Raw genomic sequence first — 25,140 nt, forward strand, 5'->3', positions numbered from 1 at the left:
ACGCGCACCGGAGCTAGCGGGGAGTCAGCGGCTCGGTCATTCATAATGTGACAAGCCAAAGTTAACTCGTCGTTTTGCCGCTGTGTTATTCACTCGTCGTTATCTATCGTCACCGGTTTTACCACGAACTTGTCCGGCAGTTATGAAAGCCACTTTGCGTTCCGGAAGGACAGCTTTTATGCACCTGCTCTGGCATTGGTGGACGATCAGCGCTTAGCTTCAGAAACTATGTGTCCTTCTCGGCTCTTTACGTGTAATACTTATCGCTCGTCCGCCTTATTAGTTCGCGCTATCTTCTTAACTGCTCTTAACAGCACTTTAACCGAGATTCCTGAACATTTTTCAACACCTTAGCATTTTCCGGTCTACGATCATACTCAAAGTGGAGAGCGACTCACAACTTTCGCCGTCGTATCATTTCAGAGTAAAGAAAGCAACTTCGTTAAGGACACCTTTCTCAAGTATATAAAACTCAAACCACGTAAATAACGGTGCTTTATCTTCTCCTATTTTTTTTATTTTCACTAACATTCAATTGTTCGGATAAAACTCTTTTCTCTCCTTTATTTCTTATATCTTTTGTCATCGCGCGAAACAAAGGAAACGATAAATAATTATCTCTTTTTTCAGTTAAATGGACAGAAATGATAATATTCAACAAAATCTCGGTCTGATTGGAGATGGACTTTATCTATCGAAAAAGTTTTTTTAGAGAATTTTGAAGATATATTTTTATAATATTTATTAAAATATCTTCTTGTGTCGATTTCAATTTTAATTTACCACATAAATGTGTAAATAATACTTTTATTTGTTGGATTAAATTATAATTTTGCATATATTTGTAAGTTGAATCGTATCGTTTGCAGTGACGGTCTCTAGCTATTTCATACCGCCGATCTCATTTTCAACAGCTTTTGTGTTTCAATTGACCACCCTCTTGAATACGATCCCTCAATTACGATTCGCCACTTCTATCAAACATCTCCATCGTAACCGAGTTTCGTGTCTCCCTCGCACAGAATAGTATTTCCCGTTTTCGTTCTCCTTCTTTTTCGAGCAATCTCTATCGGAGATGCTAATACTACGAACAGATCCGTCCAAAAAGTGCCGATAACTATAAAGTGCAGTTAACTATATGCCCAAGTACTGATTGAATGCGTAGTCGAGGATGGAAAATAGAGAGAGAGAGAGAGAGAGAGAGAGAAAGAAAGAAAGAGGAGACATGTAACACATGCGGTCGGGACAAATGAACGATAGAGAAAGCCGCAAGCGCAGCCTGTAATTATGTCGTACAATTATGGCTAGTTCCGTTTGATTCGATCTAAAAGAGGGTTTCGATAGAGGGACAATCAGCGGTTATGAAAGTGTCAGCGACACAAAGGCCGATCAACCGTACCCAATTTATCTCTCTCTCTCTCTCTCTTTCCTCTTCGCGTTTCTGCCCGATTTCAGGATCTGCAATTTGCTTTCCTCTCGGAAATGTTTTCTACATCCGGATTGTCTATCGGTTAACACACCTCATTGTGTACGCGAGCAGCAATGACACTTCGACAGTCACAATCGTACATCTTCCGCGTGTTATCAAGACAAGCAGCAAAATTTAATGTTCATACCGAGGCTAAATGGCCAAGTTTCCTGCAACAAAGATCAAATGTCCGAAGGAGCAAAGTAAGATGCGAGTAAATAACATTTCCCGCTGCAAAGATAATTACTCGGGCCGTAGTTCGCGCGAGTTCACGCCGTCTAGAATTTACTTCTACTCCCTCTTCCCTCTCACAACCTTTGTCTAGCTCTGTTTCTTGATGCCCCAACAACTCCTCGTTTAGCACCGCCGCAAATTAGCCTGCTACAACGTTTTCCGCGTCCATCTACAAGCGTGGCGCAATTTTTGTTTCAACGTGAGAAAGCACGTGTTCTTTGTATGAGGCTTAATTAAAAGAAACATTATCCGCCACAGATATTAACTCGCCATCTATTTAATTTAATTTTTATTAATGTTTGTTTATTTAATGAAAAAAATTGTGTAGAACTCGATCTATAAAAGCGTTATCAAAATATAAATGTATAACAGATAGAATTTACACTTTAATTTGCTAAAATATGAATTAAATTGAACAAGATAAATTTATAAATAAATTATGTACAAGTATATATATATATATATTATATAGAAGATAAATTAAATAAACATAATGATTAAGATGCCGTAAGACATTGACGTCAATAGCGTTAACAATAATTAATCTGTTGATTTCTATTGTAAATGTGCTGTTGGACGCGCGGTGAACCATCATAATTATTAATCGAGTCAGGCATCAATTAGTCGAAATATCGATTAATTGCGCATCAGAATGTATCTTAGCCCGTCAACAATCACGACCCCGATTGTCTGTGGCTTTAGATGATCGTGCCTTTCGTCGTATAATTAATCACCTGACCATCGTGCCGATCAAGCAACCCAAAGTGACGTTTCTTGCGAGGTTCTGAACTAGTAATTTCAGAACTTCTAATTTCTAAACTAATGAGCAAAGTCACTACGCGTGTCACAAAGATTAACGCACGTATAATGACCTCGAGTAAACAAAATCGCTATTATTTTATGTTTATTAAAAAATGCAAAAGATTAAGAATAAATGTTGTTTGGATTTTTATCATTGTTTAAAAATTTTGTAAAAGTATTATATTTCATATGTAAATTTTATACAATATTTATACTGTATAAAAATATATATATATATATATCTCTCCCGTATAATATAATATCTCTCTCATCATAATAACGAACAATGCTAAAAATTCCTTTGCGAAAATTTATGAATTCGTCGAAGAAATATATTATTGTACGATAAAATATGTAGAAGTGTGCTTGGGCAACTGTGGTTGCACGATCCTTGCTAGTAGAGTTTGAGGATATATTCTTGGATAGGACTGTATGATAAAGATATATATGCATTGAGCATTAATATTCAGGTCAGACCAAGCGTGAATTCTGTACCGCGCTATACCGTACTTCCACAAGCGTTTCTCAGGATGTACTCAAGTTATACTAGCCGCTTTGCAGAAGCGTACATTAAATGTCGCTGATGCTTCCTATTTACGATTGTAATCGTGTTACATTCAAACGCCGCAGGTATTTGTTGTCGAAACTGTTATTATCTTCAAATGAATGTTTGCACACCGACACTATTTAATAAACAGATCGAGAAATGGCTTGATTTTGCTGTTAAATGTCAATTTTTACTTTCGTCTCATTATCGTTCATTATAATCATATAAATATTTCCATTCCGGATTTTTTGTTCATCTCTCGTTTCGTCTTGTCTTTATCCTTTCTCCTCTTTCTTCCAGAGAACACACCATCGACTGTACAATTACAACGTCCTATAATCAGTCAGGTTTCTCGCAGTAGTCCAATGTTTGCCAGCGGTGCATTTAGTTTCTAATGGAGCTTAGCGACTAAGGATAATGACACGTTCGTTCCGCAGCAACGAGCAGCCTTCGTCCGAAACGTCGCAGGGCTGCCTCGTACTAGTCCAAGCAGCAGACAATATTTGTTTTTCACTCCAACAACTACGGCAAACGTAACGCCGCGTTGTTTGCCGGAGTAGAACTTCGAACTAGCTACCGGAAGAATAGAGAACGTCTCGTATGTGCTTACCGAATGGATGTTTATTTGAAAGCGACGTATTATAATCAAATCTTTAAATTACTGGCATTTAGGAAAGAGAGATGATATTATAAATTATCGAAAAATACAATATTATTTAATCAAGTAATAAACGACTATTCTATACAATCGTTATATATAAAAAATATTTTTAATATGGATATGTATAAAAATACAGCTATGTAAAAAAAAGAAGATTTCTTCTAAGATCTATATTTTTAAAAATTTAGTTACAGGAAACACTTCATACTGTTTTATATTCCTGACAGAAAGTTTTTTTTTTTTTCATACATACCTTTCTTTCAGTACGCCAACAACTTTCGAAAGAATCTGTAGAGTAGTGATAATTATCAACTTCATCGCGTGATTGCATTGCCAAGAAAACGAGAGAGCAAAGAGTACGTTTTATAAAAAGAGAAAAATATATGAAGGCTGAGAGACAAGTCGTAGCCATAGAGAAAGAAAATAGTTATCTTGTTTTTTCTCTCTGCTTTAATTCTGGCAAAATCTGTTGAACAAGATCGCTAATGTAAGTGAATAAATAGATTATATTTCATTAAACTCGTTTATGCATCGCCAACTTTTTGCAAGTAATTCTGCTCTCATCACACTTCCTTCTCTATTTTAAGCAAATAAAGTCGCTTGCTATCGTCCTCCGAATAAAGATAAGAATAATATGACTTATTTCTCATTCATGACTTATCGCGCTCGACGCATTTCTTTATTTATTTTATGCTTCTTGCGGTATTGACTGCACGATTGTATAAATACATCATTATTGTTCTTTCACAGAAGAATATTTAAATAAAATATAATACATTTATTATCGAATAATGTTATTTTTTAAAGACCAAAATCTTTTTTCAAAGACTAAAATCAACGATATTCAACGCCTCTCATTTAAACTTTAGTAAATCTTTCGAGAGCAAGACTTTATAAATTTTACAATGTAAATCTCAATTCTGGTAAAAAAAAAAACTCCGGGACAAAGATATTTCAACTCGGTTTGCTCGGATACTTGATCACAGATTTGTGTATTTTCCCGCGGCATTGTTCGTCGAACGCGCATGACAAAGTTGCGGCGTGCGTTCTCTCGATGAGTGTTGCACGCTGAAATCTACAAATGCACGCGTATCTACGAGCTCGTAGCCCCCGCCGATTGCTCGCGCTCCACTTCCCGCACACGTAACGTCCGTTTTCGCGTAGCCGTATCCGGGGAAAAATATAGTTTCAGCGGTGTGCAAGTGCCTGGAGACGCGCCACCAAAATATACGATACCGGCGCGATTTATCATCGTGACAATTTCAAACGGTACGGCCATTTCGCAGCCACCGTTTTCCACCCCGTCCCCCTCGATCCCATCCCTCTATTCGCGCGGCAGCTTTCGCCATCGCATCACCACTACCCTCTTAAACCCGCCCCGCCATCTCGTTCGAGCGAACTGCGGCAAAAGTTGCTTATATGATTAATCGAACCTTTCCTTGTGTGTGCCGGCTGCTGTTTGTCTGTATACTACGTGGAAACTCTCGCCGAAGGATTAAACTTCATTTCCTTCGCGCGGGCGGCAGATGTGCAAGAGTGATCGCTCGAACGCGATTTGTGGCATAGACAAGTATCGATAACGACGCAGCTTCGCGAAAATGCGTGATAATGAAGCCTGGTTTAAATCATCCGGTGCAGACAGCCATCGATCAGATAAAGTCTGGAGGGTATCTATTGAGACAAGACAGGATGAGTGATGACTATCGGTTGAGAGGAAACATAACTTATCCTGCACAAAATCCTTGCAATTTAATTCTATAAAATTTCAATAAAAAAACAATTGCTATAAATATGGAATCAAATACTTCTTGATTTTATTTTCCAGGAATAAATTGCAAATTTGGCAGGTAAAGATAATCATCACTTTTGCATTATATTATTGTAATGATATAAAGTAATTTTAGTTTAAGCCAGATTAAAGCATAGTAAATATTTCGTCTAACAAAATCTCTTTCGCAAGATAGTTTCGCGATTTATATTGACAGAACAGATAGGAAAAGGCTGTGTGTCAACACACTACAATATGAGAGGAGGATATTCGCTGTTTTTAATAAACGTCGCTTCGTTGCGCACACACCATAGATCGTTTGCATCGCTTGCGGGATTGGTATACGCGAGATCCGTTTTTTTCGGAAATTGCGAATAATTTTTCAATTTAATTAAAGGCGACCGTTCTATAAATATTCGGAGTAAGGGGCGGATTTTTATCATATACGCGCCGCACAGCATTCACACCGCGCTTTGTAAAAAAAAATCTGGCCGTTCGCGAAAATAGGCATAAATCTTCTGGGCTGCGAATTTCGCGCTCGTTCCTTTTGCCCGTGACAGTGCATGAAGCACCAGCATCAGATCATTACCGTACCTATTGTTCTGCCGTATATATCAAATAAATAGGCAAGGATCGCGAGCGCGAAAGACTGGTGGCACAATGCGCCGGGTATATCCGCTATATTTTAACCACTCCGCGTTATCGGAGCATAACGTAGACGTAGACACGTATACACAACATTCGCGGAATTCTAGCTGCCGTAAACCTTTTTTTATAGCCGCCCGTAGCTTCGCACGCGATCTCAGTCGTTGCCCCCCGTACATTTCGATATTTCAATGAACCAGACCATCCACGGCTTTACTTGGAGAATCACCCATTGTTATTTGCATGTAATCTGGCATTCGTATCTGCAAACTTCGTGCAACTTCTTTCTGAGCAATTTTTTTTGCAAAATATAAAAGAGACAATTGCCGCGATTCACTACTGCAAATAGAGGAAAAATTTCTAACAATCTTGGAAAAATTATCGGTACAACTAGTCTACGATCGCCAATGGTCGGGAGCACGAAACTCACAAATCGCTTTCGATTTTACTTTTATGTAGCGATAACGCACGTGCGACGTTACGCATCTCCTGAAATCTAACAGATTGAAGTTTATAATCCTAACGCGACGTTACGGTAACATAATCGTGTCGTAGACCAAAGTCTCCGGAATCGAAGTAATCCCGTCTCCCGAAAGCCCGTCTCGGTCAAAGTTTTTTCTAATTGGCCCACGCCGGCTAAGAACGGAACGTTGCGGCGACGGCTTAGACGAAAGAACGAGGGGGTGGGCTATGGGGTGGAACCAACGTTTCCACGAGTTTTCCGCGACGCTTTGTCGTTCGGAGAGCTCGTGGAATCTTCCAATTCGACTAAGAAACTCGAACCGTTCTTGCAGCCAGTTTAATCGAATTCCGCTACGGAACCAAGGACTTCGTCCTTGCTTCCGATCTATATCCCGCTTGCTGACTTATACACGTGCGCATTACATGCATCGGTGTGTACGTACGCGCGGTGTGACAACCTGGAAGAGGATCGGATTCTCTTCCATTTGTTATCAGATCGGTAGCTTTGCTCGTCGCAGAAAACGGTAATAGCCATGGATAAAAATCCCTTCCCGAAATTTCTCCGGGGATAGTCCTTCGATAAATACCCTTCTGCTGTCTCTCGTTAGAGCAATCGATATGAGCATAGCAAAGCCGCTTCGCGTTCTAAGCGCTTTAGCCATTAAGGAATTTAAGTTAGAGTGTCATTCGACCATTCTGTGAACTACGAGATGAAAGTAAAAACAATTACACGCGGAAATTACGAATATTTTACTTTATTATGAAATTATAATAAATTACGAAGAATGTATGCGTGTATAAGAATGACATTATTAGCTAAAAAAATTAAGATTTTATCAAAATAGTTTTTCTTAAATAATTATTTAATATAAAAGATAATTTCTCATAAATAACTTTACAATAAAGACAAGTAGATAAAAAAACGTTTCATGTCGATACACTATGTAATAAGCAGTGCAGATTCTGAAAAAAATGTATATCTCGAGTATAAAATCAATTTAAAAAAAAAAAAAAAAAAAAAAAAGTGCAGTCCGATTATAGATCCCAAGTGCAGTGATCGTCGTGTCGAATATCGATCGGTAGGAAAAAAACCAATATAAGTAGCACAGCGAGTTTCGTTAAAGCCCATCTGTAGTTGTGGAAGATGCAGTTTGAAAGTTGCAGAGATGCGGTAAATGTGCACGCTAACTTTTGTTGATCCTTCGGAAGTAGACGAACGCGCGTTCAGTTATGCGGTTAGAATAAGGAAACCGGGTGCTTACCACACTTGGGAAAGATATTCTTTCGCCAAGAGAGCCAACTAAAACTATCATAGACCCTCTAGTTTTCGATATAATTTGCTTTTGTTTTTGTCCCATCATCATTATTTTATAACCGATCCGTAACCATTATCTTTGCATCAACTGTATCTGTCTTTACGTATCTTTATGTATTTTTGTTTTTACGCATTTTAGTTTTCCATTCAAGAGTTTGAAAATAAATAATTCTTATTTCTCTTCAATCCCGAATTTATCTTTAGAGAACAAAACATGCTCGATATACGAAATAAGAAATGAGGAATCTATCCCGCGGCTAGAGAGATTTATGCTCTTATATACACTTTCTTCTCGAGATTTGAAGACTTGCCAAGACTACATAGCGCGAATGGAATATTCTCTCGATATATTCTAGGTACATGTCATCGTAGAAACTTATCGCGCAATAAAATTAAAAACGCGCCAAAATCTGTGTGTAAAATATATAAGAAATAATATATACACTTAAATATGAAAAATCTCAACTAGCCTCTAGAAATTCCATTGCGCCATTTGTTAAAAATCTCATTTCGCGACGTCATGATTTAAAAGCCATTAGGATCGATATATTATCGCCTATATTCGATTTAATCGTAAATTATAATTCAACGAGAATTTTTTTTTTTTTTATGCTTGACTAATGAGACTTAGTCACAGATGGTGCGTTTTTCTTCGTTAACGGTATTCGTTAAGAATCGCGCCCTAAAAACTTGTCGCGTTTATTTTTAAGACGTCGCTACTCGTGGTCAATTATAAAGTTTCACGGTCTGGAAGTGATTGTTACAATTCGTACACTTATCTACGTTATTTGTACTCGTCAAAAGTTCCCGCGTCAGAAACTGGCGCGAGTGCGTAAAAGATACTAATTAGTTATGAAAGACTTGCTTTAACAGGATCGTTAATCATCTTCCACAGCGTTTCACGGCGGCAAGTGCCTTTATCTCGTTCTTTTCTTACGTTTACTCCCGCGCCATTTCCCTGTCCTCTCACTCTCCTACGTCGGGGTTAATCTACTTTTATGGCATGACAGTAATAAACCGAGCTGCATGCACATATTCTTTCTTTCGGCCATTTCTTTCTCTTTGACGGTTGACTAGCGTCAACTACGCTAATAATATTAACCCTCTATTCGGAAATAAACGTTGTCAAGCCGATTGTTTATGTCTAATAATCCTTCTTAACCGGTTTTTTCAAAAGAAAGAAATTTCCGCGGATAATAGATTGATATGGATCATGCGCTTCTTAATTAATATTTGATTTACATGACAATTTAAATTAAATTTAACGACATTAGCATCACATACGTCAAACTCATTGTATTAAAAATGGAATATAGCATAATTTGTACAACAGCCTGTGTGTTTATGTTTTATTTGCATGTACTATGCAAATGTGGCGTATTAAATGTGGCGTTTTATGAAAACTTTCGCGTTCACGCATCCCGCTTCTAATGAAATTGGCGAGAGGGTAGAACTAGATTTACGGAAGTTTGGCGTGAATAAAGTTAAGCTAAAAAGCGAAAAAGTTAAGCAGTTACGCATCAAAAGGTATACCGTCACACGAGCCTAAACGATTTAAAGATAAGATAAAATTATACCTATGAGATATTAATTCGCGCGTCCACGTTCTTATATTTCGGATTTTTTCAAGTACGATTATTCAGGTTACATAGAATCCAGTTAATCGTGATCAAGACAAATTTTTGTAAAAATGTATAAGCCTAAAAAAAAACTTCTAAAAATAAAATAAAGTAAAAATTGAAGTAACTTGTAAAGAAGCTTGTAAAATATAGCGAAATAAATTCAAGAATTACACGCGTGTCGAGCTCAAATTAAAGTTTCGAAAAATATTCGATGTATACTCTAATATTCTCTTTTTTTAATTTTGCACTCATGGATACATTTAAATATTCTACTGACCGTTATCCGTTAATTATGGGTGCTTCATACCATGAGTATTAAACATGTGTAAGTGAGGCCTAAGCATTTCCAACTTGCCGGCTCGCTCGTTCTTCAACTCGTGTAGAACGATCCACGTATGTTAATGTCTCTCTAATGCAGTCCAGCATCGCTCACTTGCGCTTCGTTCTACTATCCGTGCGATTCGCCATGGGATTTTGAGATTCGAGTCGAGTTTCGAGCAGCATTTCTCGTTTGCCCGCGAGAGTGCTGAGGCTTAAATTATCCGACGTGTATGCTAAAGGAAGCAATTAAACAATCGCCGTGAATTTACAGGCGACGACGATCGCCGCGATCTCATCGTTTCTGAACAGATGCACAAACCGGACCGAGTAAACCACAATTGACGGACCGGAAAGATGTGTCCCGGTCTTTGGATTGTCCGGATATAGAATTACATGCACACGCATAACCACTTCGTAATGGCGAAGTGCTTTGGGCAAAGAGCTTTGACCGATGCAGCGATTCTGTTTCGTGTAAAAGCTTCTGCTTGCTATTGCGAAATTGATTGCGTTTATATACTTCGTATAATATATATCGCGTATATATATATAACGCAGTTGGCAAAGGTAGCTTATGAATATAGTTATAATATAGTCATAACGTGTAATGGCAATAAAAATATTTGTTGTATTAAAAATTCCCAAATTCTCTAAAAAAAAAATGTCTTTATTATCATTTATTTAATATTGCTTTTTTTATATATATATATATATATATATATATATAAAAACAGTATATTTTCCAAAAAAAATTTAATTCTAAATCACAATTAGACTTGCCGAGTTTAAAAATCTTTTTTCGCGCATGCTATGATTTCACGTTTGGCCGTTTAATCTGTCAATATGAATTCTGCGTTGTTCTCGCCTTTATGTTAGATAACGATATCCTAGATACCAGGGAATATAAGACGTTGCGTGGTGTTACGTATGTGCCAAGGCTTCCGAAAGCACGCCATTACAGCCAACGCGAACGGTTATTGTTTCCCAATAATACAGTTCGCGGCTCGGTTCTGATAATCGCCATTATCCGAAAGCGAAACAACCGCGGGCTTTTACCGCAAAGTCGTTCCCGTGCATTTAGGAACGCGTAAAATCTGGACGCGGTGCGCCATTTACGAATCATTGGTGCACTTTTTTTTATCGTCAACCGTCCCATAGCATTTGCTTTGTAACTACTTTTAGTTCACACGATCATAAACGAGAAAGCGCTTTTGTCACGGAGACACTTGTTCCGACTTCGGCAAATTTGCATGAACACGAACGCGCATATCGCTTCGCGATTACGACCATCGTCAATCTGAATAGTAACAAGCACGAATTCTACTCCTGCGGTTACATTGCGTTGAGAGTAATTCTCATCGTCTCATAAATGCTTTTTACACGCACGATCGCGACAAACAAAATTCTTACGAACCAAGCATCGTCCCAAGCTTATATATCGCAAATTTTATAAATTGATACATTATTAACACACACATATAAGTCCGTAAATCTACGGCAAATAGAAAGAAGTTAACGTGACGAACAAAGCGTGAAATTGCAATCGGAATAAATGCACACAACGAGGCGAACATAAAAAATTCTATTAGCTTCATTTTGCGGAAAGAGATAGCTGAATTATATCGGTATAAATATTCGGCATTTATTATGAGCAGCTTTCATCGCGGACTCTCCATTTTATTTTGTGATAAACGTCGCGAAGCATTAATCCAACTTCTCGTTATTACGTCTCTCCGCTATACCCGCTCATCATCAGGTGGGTGCATCGTTCTCCGAAACTGTATCCGGAATACGCGGCAATATTCGTGACATAATATGTAGCGCCCTATTATAATGCATACAAACGGATAGAATAGATGGGCGGCCAGCGAGTCTTCGGCAGACGGGAAATTGAGTGGTACCCCGAAGGATCGCAGGAAACACTGGCAGTCAATCCAAACGAAATGACCGAAAGATATGACGTCTGCGGTCTGAGTTACGAGACGAGTTTTCCGATTATCCGGCGCGGAATTACGAACAAACCACGAAACAAGATTGATATATGGACTCCATTAAAGATATTTTACATGTATATAATTTTACAAAATCATATATATATAGAAGATAAAATATTTTGTTTGTATGTGTGAATACATACAATTAGAGAAATTAGATATAAATAAAGACTGATATAAAAAAATGCATCGACATATCACTTTTACGCGTTTGAGATTGTGTCGATTAAATTACTTGAAATGAAAGTTTTTATTAGATGGACGACCATAGCATATATCGTCCTATTCTACCGTTTGCGAATATACGGTTTATCGTTTTTACACGTTATTTTGCATATCATATCGGAAAACCAATAACTATATATATATCATATATTTCGGTACGTATTCTCTATATTTTTACGTTATATGGTCCCATATGATGGAGCATCTAAGCATTTCGTGACATAAAATCTCCGAGGAGATGGGTAACTTTATCCCGTCTTCCTCATATAACTCGTATAACCTCGAATATTACGTCTGACAAGGGCAAAATGGAAAAGAAGAATATTTCTTTTGCTTCTTACTTTTGTCACATGTCGCTCTTTTGGAGCGACTCTTCAATGCTCGCCTTTTGCGTTTCCTCGATTCACTAATACTCGACCGGTATACGCGCATCGTATTTCTTTGTGTATTATTCAAATCCTTCGTGACGTACATAGGAAGCATGTAAGAATCTTCCTTTCTTCTTTCGAAATCCGTTCCAGTTCGTTTTTCCGAGATTCAATTTCCTTCTTTTGCGACTATGTGCGACTATTTATCGTAACGTTTTTTCTCGGAATTTCATTATTGTCTTTTATAAACGCGTGGTATGTCGCGACTTCGATTATAAAGAATGTCCAATAAACTTACATATCTAACATAAATATCGAAATATAATAGTATAGTATAATATCGAATTATGAATGTGAAAAGCCAGATCCAGTTTATAATTAAATGGAATATATCCTTCTCATATTTTTTTTAATATTTTGCTCGCATTTCATAAAAATATTAGTCTGCAACGTACAATATTAATTTTTTTTTTTTGAATTCGAACGAATAATTTTATTATCATTTATGATTTTATTGTATGTGTGACTATAGCTTCGTTTGTTAAATTATCTAATGACATAAATATATTTACACTCAACGATAACGTCTAGCTTTACTATAAAAAAATCTAGATACTTCTTTTTTTTAGGCATTCTCCCCTATGTAAGTTCGCTACGTGAATTGTTCGATATCAGTCAATAACTTTCCTTGTCGGACTTTCCAGACGGTTTCCGCTAAAAATAAAGTCGGCAGTCGAGCCCTTAAAACCGGCGAATCGGCATCTCCCATCGATTTGCGGGCGGACGAAACACGAGTAACTCACGACGGTCTTATTTACCGAATCACAGATTCGCGCGATCGTTCTTCTGAGTTGTCAGGTGGGTTGAAAGTTTCGAAAGAAATATTTCTCTCTCTTCCCCTCTCTCCTGATCTCGCGGAGGAATTTACCCGGAAAACATTTCCTTCCACTTGAGGTGCTCCGCGTCGCGCCGCACCGCGAAAGTCCTACCCCGCGAATAGGAAGTTCCAGCACGTCGAGTAAATTATGGAGTCTGAGTAGCGACACGCGGCGCGCGTGATTTCTAGTTCGACCCGACACGTGTGTGCACGAGTCGGTACATAGGGCGCCGAGGCCGAAGGGAACTGACCTGCGATGATAAATGAGCGACAAGATCGACTGGTCGTAACTTCTTGCGCCACGCTTTCCTCTTTACAAAACGTTACACCCTGCATCTACGCTACATCGAATCGAGAAGTGGTTCACGTCACCTGATAATTTATTATTCGCGTGGGCGTAGTGGGGTTTTTTAGTTCCTGCCGATATACGGGTGAACGTTCGCGTCGCACGCGGCTCTTTACATTCGTAAATTTATGCACCCCGGTGTTCGTATAAATTCAACGAAGATATAAGCAGCTTCTCTTTATACATCAGTAGAATAAATTGTTAATGTTTTAATAGCAATTATGTAAAAAATATATATGAATAGATGTGTTATATAATATATTATGTACGCGCACACATTTATACGTATAGTCTTTGCGTCCACATGACGTATTGAGTATTTTTGAATGGTGACAGCATCGCAGTGTTAAAAAAACTAAGATGACGGTAGTTTTATTTATGTCAAGAAGAAATGTGCAAGGATTTTGTTCTATTATTACATTTTCTTTAAAGGTGTCCTCAAGAATCAAGGAAGACACAATTACCAGAAACTAAAGGAAAAGAAAAATACATTTTATTTGTCAAGAACGTTGTTGAAGGCATTTCCTGATCTTTCAGATGTAAGAAAGTCCTCCGTGCAATTTGACCTCTTTCTCCATTCCATTCCATCACCTCTGTTAGTTCTAACAGCGTTATTTACCATTGTTTTTGTATTTTTCTCCCGTTCAACGACGAAGAATTCACAATAAGAATGACCGTGCTGTAATAAAAGAATATCTTTCGAGAACGCAAATACAGAAACCGCTGCAACGGAAACACAATAATTTCCTCTTCAAGAGTGTAATGACTCGCGTCAATTCAACTGCGAGAATCTGCCATACATCTTCATATTTGGCTCTTATAACATACAACGATCTTGATGTATTCCGTAAGCCCGCTCGAGAGAAGAAAATTAAATTATATATAGATATACAACACAGAAGTTATGATTATTATGTATAATACGTCCCTCGTATTATGCAATGTGAAGAAATTATGTCGCGAACCGCAGTCCTGCGAATATATTTAAGCGATATATTCATACGAATACTCGAATAAAAGAGTAGATTTCTATTTTTTTTTGCCAACAGTGCATTGTGTATTCGAAAATACACAATATTTTATCGGGGACACAAAAATCGTATACAGTTACACGACTATGGAGAAAAAGTTTTTGTTTATTTTTCCACCCAAATGAGATTTTGCGGTTTTGGAAAATATAGACAATAGATTTGTCTATTCGAACAAAATTATATTTTCTAATATATCTGGGAATTATTCTAATATTCTTTTGCTACATTTGAGCAAAGAAATATGTTTTATTCAGGACATACACGTATACATACATATGAGTACACATATTTTGTGAATAAATAAATTTGTAATTGCAATACACAATGCGGATAAATCTATATACTTTTAGCATTACTATCACAAAATGTTACACGATACGGGCAATGAAAATTAAAACATAAAGATAATATTTATATGTGCAATCAAACATGAAAAATATATATTAAAGTTTCATTTGCTCGATAAAAAAAAAACAAGTTTTATATAAAATAGCATAAAATTGATTCAACCATTTCAATAAATATGTTCGTTTGGTCCATAAAAATTTTATCGCGCATTTTGTTTTTCTTTTTTTTCAGCACAATCTGCATCAGAGATGAGTATTTACAAATCTCTGTTAAATTTAATTAACGCAGAATTGCTTATGGCATTTTATTTTATTGTATGTTATTTGATATGCGCACGAACAACGAATTAATCATCTACAGTTTCCGTTTATAGTTGTTATTCAAGAAGCGCCGATATGGCGAAATTATTTTCACTGATTTACAGTAGAAATTACCCGAGATTTGGAGATGCAATTTGAACGGTACCAGCCGTTTCAGATAACCAATCATGGAACGAGCGATATAATTGTCAAAGTTCGATTCGGACAGTGAGGAGCGTCCGATTGGGCAATCGAGTCTGTATCGCTATTACGTCAAACACAATCTTAATAATCGATTGTCAGATTGTTATATTATCGTTGATAAACACAGTAATCTATAGCGTAGGCAGTTTATAAAACAAACTTTACAATATTGTGAATATCGGATTTAACATCGATAGTGAATTGTCAGGAGCGTCGTTTACGTAAATTTTAAGAAAATAGTTTCCAACATTTTTCAGTTAGTTTACCATTAAGTTTGCGCATTTTAAAAAATTGCAAAAATAACTTTACTCAAGAATCTTTAACAATTCTCTCTAGTCATTAAAACGATTCTTTTAAGAATACAATTATCGTGCTTGATAATATTGGAAAAAATTGTACTGGAGAAAAATCGCACTAAGAGAGAAGTGTAAATTGTTAATTGACAGTTGACGAATAATCGTTCATATTTTTGTCCATATTTTAGAATAAATTTGTATTTTAGTTATCATTTTTTTGATCGAAATATAGAATATTTCGACGGTTGGCGATCAATCGTCCAGATTACATAACAGTCTCGAGAGCCCTGCGAAAATCGGGTCGCTTATAGATACGAGAAGATCGAGTTTATATCGATCGTGGTTTCTATTGGGCGATAAATAAACGCGTATAGATATTTCGCATGTGCGTGTGTATATACCATATATACATATACACACATAATGTGCAAGCATGCACACCGGGCGATTATTCTTGCAACACGTTCGTGGTAGAGGATTGTACATAAATATTCTCACGAGTGCAATAGAATCGACACCGATCTACGGGAGTACATGCGATCGTACGTGCTGTCGCGTTCAATTGCGACAAACGTTTAGCAAGTGATACTAGTATGGCGCGCAAGAGGGGTTAATTTTAATTTCGATCTATAACAGTCGTGTGTGCACATCTCTCGTGCTATAAATGAGGTCACGCGGCTTATCCGGGCGCAATTTAATCGCGATGCTTGCATCAGATCTTTCGCTTCTATATAGATTTTCATCCCTGTGTAATTTTTATTATTTTTGCAATGGGATATATTTCATACTTGTGTATTTCGCACACACGCGCACATGTATGTATGTATGTATGTATGTGTATACATATATGTATAATATATATTTAAATATTTATATGCTTTGGATTAAATCAAGGAATCAGGTTTCATTGTTCGTTTGCGCTATTGAATCTTTTCATTTACAGAGAACCCTTCATTTATTGCATAAAATATCATTTACATCACATTGCACGCGCATCGAGAAATCACATTGGCGCGACGAATATTTGCTATTGAACAGGATTGAATATAATGGCACTTGTGACAGAAAGAAAAGAATCACGATTTTTTATGACCGACGACAATTATCGGGATATAATATGTATGTATATGGTAGAACTGTGATTGTCAACCGCGATTCAAATCCCATCAATTCCCTACCGCGCACTTACCGGTTCCCCTATCGGTAAACGAGTGTGAAAAGTATCGCGCGTCGACGATAAACGAATTTGATTGCAGATAAAACGTCGCGACGGTGAACTATAAACTTCCGTTGTCTCTTCCCACGAATAATACCATCGGCGAGCATGACTGGTTTTGCTTATCGATCGATTGTGCTCGCCCGCAATACCTGTGCACCGCCAGCCACGCGGGCGTTAAAATTAAATTACGCTCTCTCGCTCCGGGAGACACCGTCAAGAAGTATGGGCTAGCTTTTTTAAATGGCGCAGAAAATCAATGCCAGATTTTTTTCTCTCTCTCTTTCTCTTCAGTCACGGAGTTATTGTTCGTCTGGCAATCGATGCAAATCGAATCTTTGGGCGTTATCGTGCAACCCAGTCAGCGATTTTACGCGGTCATTAAATCTTCCAAGAACGGGATTTTTCGGCGGATCTAGATGAAAGCCACCGAGAGAGCTAACGCGATGAAAGATCTACCATGATTTATCTACAGATTTTCCACATGAGCGTGATACAAAAAAATTTGTACATAAATAGCATTTTTCACTCTTTCAGTAGTTTAAAATTTTTATTTATCGAAAAATCTCATCACTCTGTGCATCTCGCGTAATTTGTTTCATAATCGCAGACTAGTAGATTACATCACATAGTATAAAGAGCGATTCGATATATCTAAAATGACCGAGCGGCGAGAGTTTTTTCTCGTTTCCACTATCGGGTAGTAAATAATAAAAATAATTCACACGAACAATTCATCTCCAACGATTAAACGAATTCCAATGTCGTGATTCGGCGCGGTGTGCATGTTGCGCTGGAATTTACGAGCCGAGCATAAAACACTCCTTGTAAACGAGCATTGCAATAATTATTACGGACGACGACGGGCGTCGTTTTGCGGTAAATGGGCTTTGCGACTGACATTACCCGGTACAACGCCGTATATTCGCGGCTCCATAGGGGATCGCAGTAGATCATTATTTAGCATAGCTTTCTCGACGGTCACAAGGCGGAACATGGAGTCGACGAAATATCGGCTCCGTTGGCGCGACGGTTGATTCCGATGAAAAAGCGCGACGTAGAAATGGTGAAACCAAAAAGGTACGTACCCATATTAAGTTAGCCCCTCCACCAACGCCAAATTAAATCAAATACATCAAATAATTTAGTGCTAATTATGTGCTAATTAGTTGCCGTAATCCGAATTTTGTTGCTCAAACCGTTTAGCAGGAATTTACATTCAAAGTGGGGGGTGCTAGCTTGACATTAAGCCAGCCCCCCCCATAGTGAAAAAAATATATATAAAGCTCGAATCAAAAAATAAAATACACTAGAATTTGTTGCTATTTTGTTGCTCTAAAATAACATAAAAATATTTTAAAAAAAGTATATTATTTAATTAATACCACTATATACTCAGTCTCGCCGCGCCGTACCATTCACTTGCGCGAAGTAAAAGTAAATAAAAAAATGTATCGCTCGCATGTATTTGGTACTGAAATAATCTGTGGACAATATACTGTCGAAATATATGAGAAACTGAATTTGTTGCTCGTCTTAAAGTATTAAAAATCGATACTTTGTCGCCGCGGACCCTATACGACGCGCTATTATATTATATAAACTAACTAAAAGAATTTGTTGCTCGCATGTTTTTGGTATTAAAATAATCTGTGGACGATGTACTATCGAAATATATAAGAAACTGAATTTGTTGCTCGTCTTAAAGTATTAAAAATCGATACTTTGTCGCCGAGGACCCTATACGACGCGCTCTTATATTATATAAATTAACTAAAAGAATTTGTTGCTCGCATGTTTTTGGTATTGAAATAATCTGTGGACAATATACTATCGAAATATATAAGAAACTGAATTTGTTGCTCCTCTTGCTTTTTTAAGAATGACGCGTTAAAGATATATGTTAAGATTACAGAGTGATCAGAGTTAAATAAAATGTAATCGTATTAATGATGATTTCGAATGCTAATAAAATAGTAAAATTAATGCGCTCAACGATTATAATTATGAAATCATCAGTAATCATCAATGACGAATAATAGAAATAATCAAGGCAAAGATAATATGGTCAGTTATAATTCTAAATATTTATACATGAGCTATAAATCATTAATAAAAAAAAAAAAAAAAAAACCCCGATTTTTCAATACTATTGTTTCCATAAACTAAAAATTATATTGACAATTTTAAATGTTTAATAATAAATTCTACTGACCGACCGATGCACCGCCCTTGCATGTCTCACTTCTTTCCGCATCTGGTCATCGCGAGATCCTTTCCGTTTCCGGTTGCTCCCTTCGCTTCAAATTGAGACGAGACAGTCTATCAATTTGTCCACTCGTGCACAATCACTATTCTCACAATCACTATTTCACTCGTAGTCCAAAATCCGCCATATGCAATGACGCGGTAAAATTATTTCCATGCCGATTATAAACATGAAAGAACATATAATCGCGTATTAATAAATGGACGGAGACGATTTTCCGTGATTCTAATCGACATTCCCGATACTCACGACATCCACTTTATACACGGGATAAACTTGTGATGGATAAAAAAAGGCGAGAAATACGGAAAGAATATTTCAATCTCGCACGCTAATGCAATACGACGGTTACTGTAACGGTTACGGAAAATTTAGGCAGGTTGAGTAGTAGTAGATGGGGAGGGGGGAACGCGTCGTCGAATATCCGTTCCAGGAAAAGGAGCGAGCGCGTCTCTTCCAAGAAATAAACCGTACGCGAAAAATCCTGCGCGAGATAAATCAAACTAGCTCGAGCGACGCTCTTTTGCGATCTCGATTTATGAAATTGTGAATATAACTCTGAAAAAAGGATTACATTCGAAAACAATATTAAAGAATATTAAAGCAGAAACGTGTGGAACGCGACGCGCTTATATTTTCAACGCAATATTATTATATACGACAGCGAGTAAATTATTTCAGCGCCTAAAAATATGTTAAATAATGTATTCATCGATCGTTGTATCGTATTATAAAGTCGATATATCAAAACTACAAATTACTCTCGATTCGGATATTTCGAATATTCGTTCGGATGCGAAATTCATTTTCGATAGATAAAAGATGCGTGGGAAAAATCTTGTCGTTTGCGAGTATATATATATATCGAAAGATGCCTTAATCACGATTACACGGTTTAATATATTACACTCGGATAATCGCCTGTTATTCGATACAAGACCCCCCCCCCCCCCCGACACTCGTTCGTACGCGGATCTCACTTTCGACGGATAAAAAGACGCGAGAAACACGGAGCGCGACCGTAATTCGTCTTGAGACTCGCGCTTGTGTGAAGAGACTGACACGATTACGGAAAATTTAGGCTGGACGGGTAGGCGAGGAGAGGGGAGGACCGCGTCGCCGAACGTCTCGGTACAGAAGCGTTCAAAAAACATTTGGTCGTAAACATTCAGATATAAACAAAGAAGCGCGGCTCGAGAGAAAGAGAGAGAGAGAGAGAGAGAGCTTATATTACAAAATCTCGATCAATTTTCATGGCGAAACGATAATACAACGAGAATAATCGTTGAATAGAATGTGTAAGATTCGAGGAGGAATATATCTGAAAAGCAGCTCGCACACCACATAGGAACATTCCTAATAAAATATTCTTATTTAAGAGAAAAAAAAAAATGTGTTCGGTTAGTCGACAGTTAGTCGACTAATTTTACACGTCAGGTTTAATAATATTCATGGTTGTAAAATTGACCAATCACGGTCATTCAATTCTTGATTGGTGATTGGTTAGTTTTAAAACTATGGATGTTACTGAAATCCAATTAAGGGTGACGTGTCAACGTTAATCGATGTCTCTGCCGCGAGAAACCACGAGTACCAACAGCTAAATGAGAAATTTTACAATTGGTGAAGCTTCGCGTCGCGTTTTTCACACGTTTCGTATTTCAATATACTTAAATATTCTTTTAAAATATATGATTCTTCTTCAATTATATGTATAATTTCGCCAGAAAATAATCGCGAGATTGCAAAAGTATCGCTCGAGCTTCGTTATCTTATCCTTGTTCGTATCGCGAAGGTTTTTTGGCGCACGATTTTTTTCTCGCAAAAAACTCGCTCGCTCCTGTTCTTGGAAGAGATATTCGACGACATTCCCCTCCCCTCCCCCCACCTATCCGTCCAGCCTAAATTTTCCGTAACGCTCTTCACACAAGCGCGATTATCGAGACGTATTATTTGTTGCTATTTTGTTGCTCTAAAAAAACATAAAAATATTTTTAAAAAAGTATATTATTTAATTAATACCGCTATATACTCAGTCTCGCCGCGCCGTACCATTCACTTGCGCGAAGTAAAAGTAAATAAAAAAATGTATCGCTCGCATGTATTTGGTACTAAAATAATCTGTGGACGATGTACTATCAAAATATATAAGAAACTGAATTTGTTGCTCGTCTTAAAGTATTAAAAATCGATACTTTGTCGCCGCGAACCCTATACGACGCGCTCTTATATTATATAAATTAACTAAAAGAATTTGTTGCTCTCAACTTAATATGGGTAAGGTACGTGCCGACGTCATCATTGCGTACGATGACGGTTTCGCCTCTCCGGCTTGGCTGAGACAAGCTCTCTGCCTCGACAAGGATTTATTATCATCGACGCGCACCGACGACGCAAAATATGATGAATCGTATTCGCTTTCGCGTCACGTGACGTTCCTTTCCCGCTCTCTTTCCGCGAGACAGCTTTCTAATACGTTTTAATTAATTATCGCTCGATTAATTTATCATTATGCCACGTATTATACGACAGACGGAGTTTAATGCCCGGCTTTAATAGTTTTATTATTTTTAGAAAAAACGGAAGAGAAAAATCAGGTAGCTGCAATCATATTTAAGACGTTATATGAGAGTATACGATAGAATTTCCTACACAAACATTTACTTTGGCGCCTAATTATGGGGCTATCTGAGATTGAATCTGTATTGAAACTGCACACATGAAAATATGATGAGAATATGGTCGGTTAATAGCAGAATTATATTTTATTTCGAGGAGGATTTACTTAAACTCAAAACTTTTCAACGTGTATCAAAAATAGAGAGAAGCATTAAAGAAAGATTAAAGTTGCAATATACAAAAGGTATATCTACAATTTTATATATATTATATACATTCTTTCCCTTTCTATTTTCTTGTATATGTATATATAATAAAATAAATCTATGATCTAGTAACGAATTTTCTAAAATGCTCAGCAATTGAGAAATTGAATCACACTTTCTCGTGACTCATCACCTACTATGAGTAAGCAATCCGCGATTACGTATTCGGTTATTATTCCAGGTAACAATTGCGTGTACCTTATATAAAGTAGCAGATATCCGATAAACGTATATATAAATCGTAATTAATCAACTGAATTAAGCAACCGAATGATATTACAAAAGAAATTAAAATCAATTTACAGTATTATATAATATTTTTATATATATAAAATATATTTTATACAATATTTTTATATAAAATATCATAAAGTTGAAATATACATATTTGTGAATGCATATATGTTGTTTCTCGGCCAGTAATAGACTTCATAATATGTTTATTAAATAATTATTAAATAATTATTTTGTTTTAATGAAAAAGTAACAATACCACATATAATTTTCTATAAAATTATGCTGTTAAAATTATATATGCTCTTGTAATGCTTCATGTAATTTTCTTATACTATTATAAAAGATTTAATTTATATATAATTTGGAGATGTGTAATATATCTATAACATACAGGATGTTTAAAAAAAAACCATTCAATATTTGTATGGTAAGTAAGACACACCATACTGAGTAAAAAAACCTTAGTAAATTTAGTAAATAGATTGAAAGCTCAACTGTTTTTGAGATATAAATATTTTTGTCTGTTAACATCATGATTGATTTATTAGCTTCTACGTGTCGCATGCGATGTTTACCTCAGTGTTTATAAACCGCGTTCTGAATGTTTTCATTTAATTTACATAATTCATAACAGAAGATTTCACCGGCAATCAGTCATTGCGGATTTATTTGGTGATTACATAGTTTGCGATTCTGTAAGAAGAAGATGCCAAGCGTGTATGGAAATGGAAAGAGGATATGTGGAACACGTTCTGTAAATATCGAGATAAAGATTTAGACAGATTATCTTCTTTTCACATACGACACAGAAGCCAATAAGTCAAACATGATACTAATATACAAAAATGTTTATATCTTAGAAATAGTTGAGTTTTCGTCCTATGTTTATTAAAGTATTTTTACTTAGTATGGTGTGCCCTATATCTACTATATAAATATTAAATTTTTTTTTTAACATCCTGTATATATCCTCATCATTATCTGAGTAAGATATTATAATAAAAATAATATTAGCTGCAACGCGCGGATTAAAAGGAATATATTTTACTATATGTGCACGTGATATGAAAGCTATTGTTCGGATCATATAAGCGCAACAAACACATTTGGATATTAATCCGCCAACGAGGTTCGACGTTTATTAATATTTATCCATGTATATCATGCAGACCACCAGAAGGGTGTGGCATCCGGACGCGCTCTTATTAAATATTTAATACTTTAATCGCGCGCGAGATAACACGACAGCGTGGGTGTAGTCGAAAAAAGGATTTTGCCGGTGCGAACAGTAAACCTGTGTGTGAGTGTGCGTGTGTGTGTGCGTGTTGGTGGTCACCGACGTTAAACGGATCGAAATGCTATGCCGAGAAATGGTGGAAAAAAAATTTAATCAAACGTCCCTGTTGTGCGGCCGCGCTTCGGTGACTAATTAATGAGAATTTCAGCCCCTACCGATCCTAGCTCGCTCGCGCAACGATGGTAACGAATTAAAGAGTTTCTAATATCGTCAGCAGCCAATAACAGGATGTGATTAATTAAGTTACAGTATAAGGGAATGCGGATACGCGATACAGCGTCTTCCTTTGTGTCCTACGTTACCAGTGCTCTCTCCCCTTTTTTCAATTAATCCGATACAATGCATGCTTTTTATGATCACATCCCTAATGTAATTGCAACTTCAAAAAATCAGGCATAAACATCGGCTTGTCGGCGCTTATATTATCATTTGCGGGCAAGAAAACTTAAGTAACCCGATATCGTACGCAGTTAAAGTGATTCGTAGCCACATATAATTAAATTTTTTATAATATTATAAGATAGGATTTCTTGAAGCATTACAAAGGCATATATAATTTTAACTGCATGTTATAATTTTGTAGAAAACTATGTGGTATATTATTATCTTTTCATTAAAACAAGAATAATTGTAATACTTGTACCAAAGGACTATTAAACAATGATTAATTGCGAATACTGTTCTTTTATCATCATTTTCTGAAACGTACGCGTGAAAATAGAAAAATCTAGTACCTCGAAAAGATTTAAGTTATATATTTTTCGGAAAAGAGATATAAAATCACCCTACCTCATGCGGGGTTATACTAGCAAATTTTTCATTGTCCGAAAGTGACATCGTGGTCGCATAATCGGATTTTATCAGCGTTTCCGAAGTAAATGTAAAAAATGTCGAAGCCTCGACGATATATGATTACTCAGTTTTGCGGCGCAGCGGCGTCTGTGGAAATATGAGAGCACCAGCGTACGTAGTAATAATTCATACCCGTCATTTTTGCTTTTGCCTCCTCCTCCCTCTCCTCATTCTCCTGTACTTTTCCTGCTTCTTCTGCGTAATATCACGCTACTGCTCGCAGCCAAGATTTTCTATTCTACGTGTTCATCCATCATCGTCCACAGGCTGTCTCGATACGGTCTCTGTTGTGGTTGCGACTCAGCAGTCATATGTACTCGCACGAGATGTTTAAAATAATCTCTCGACTATATAATGGCTCCGTCTATAAGTAGTTAAAAAGTCGCTTAAAATGATCTATCTACAAATCTGTCTTGCTGCTCAAGAGCCAACAAGAATGCTTTTATCGAGAATAAAGAAGTAAAGAAATGCTATTTTTGAACAGATTTTATGCTGTGTTGGCAAAAAATATATTCTACAAAATCCAATACTGCTTGCTTTTGTCCGCTAAATTAT

General features: G+C 36.8%; 1 protein-coding gene across 8 annotated transcripts in view; it reads right to left on the bottom strand.

Annotated features, from left to right (window-relative positions):
- Positions 1-25,140, bottom strand: part of LOC138933701 (uncharacterized) — a 211,494-nt gene that overhangs the window by 166,194 nt on the left and 20,160 nt on the right. Inside the window, exons 2-3 of one of the 8 annotated variants that reach the window (XM_070296651.1) lie at positions 24,718-24,949; positions 19,261-19,345 (exon numbers count right to left, since the gene is read on the bottom strand). The exons of 3 other annotated variants lie outside the window; for them this stretch is intronic. The gene's annotated coding sequence lies outside the window, so the exon portion shown is untranslated. Of the gene's footprint in view, positions 1-5,144; positions 5,306-19,260; positions 19,397-20,221; positions 20,244-24,717; positions 24,950-25,140 lie in introns of those variants that run through there. 4 more of the 8 variants (XM_070296650.1, XM_070296652.1, XM_070296654.1 and 1 more) reach the window with 4 other exon arrangements.

This window comes from Polyergus mexicanus, unplaced genomic scaffold (assembly GCF_030449975.1).
Source record: "Polyergus mexicanus isolate NDT 795.1 unplaced genomic scaffold, iyPolMexi1.0 SCAF_5, whole genome shotgun sequence".
NCBI classification, from domain to species: Eukaryota; Metazoa; Arthropoda; class Insecta; order Hymenoptera; family Formicidae; genus Polyergus; species Polyergus mexicanus.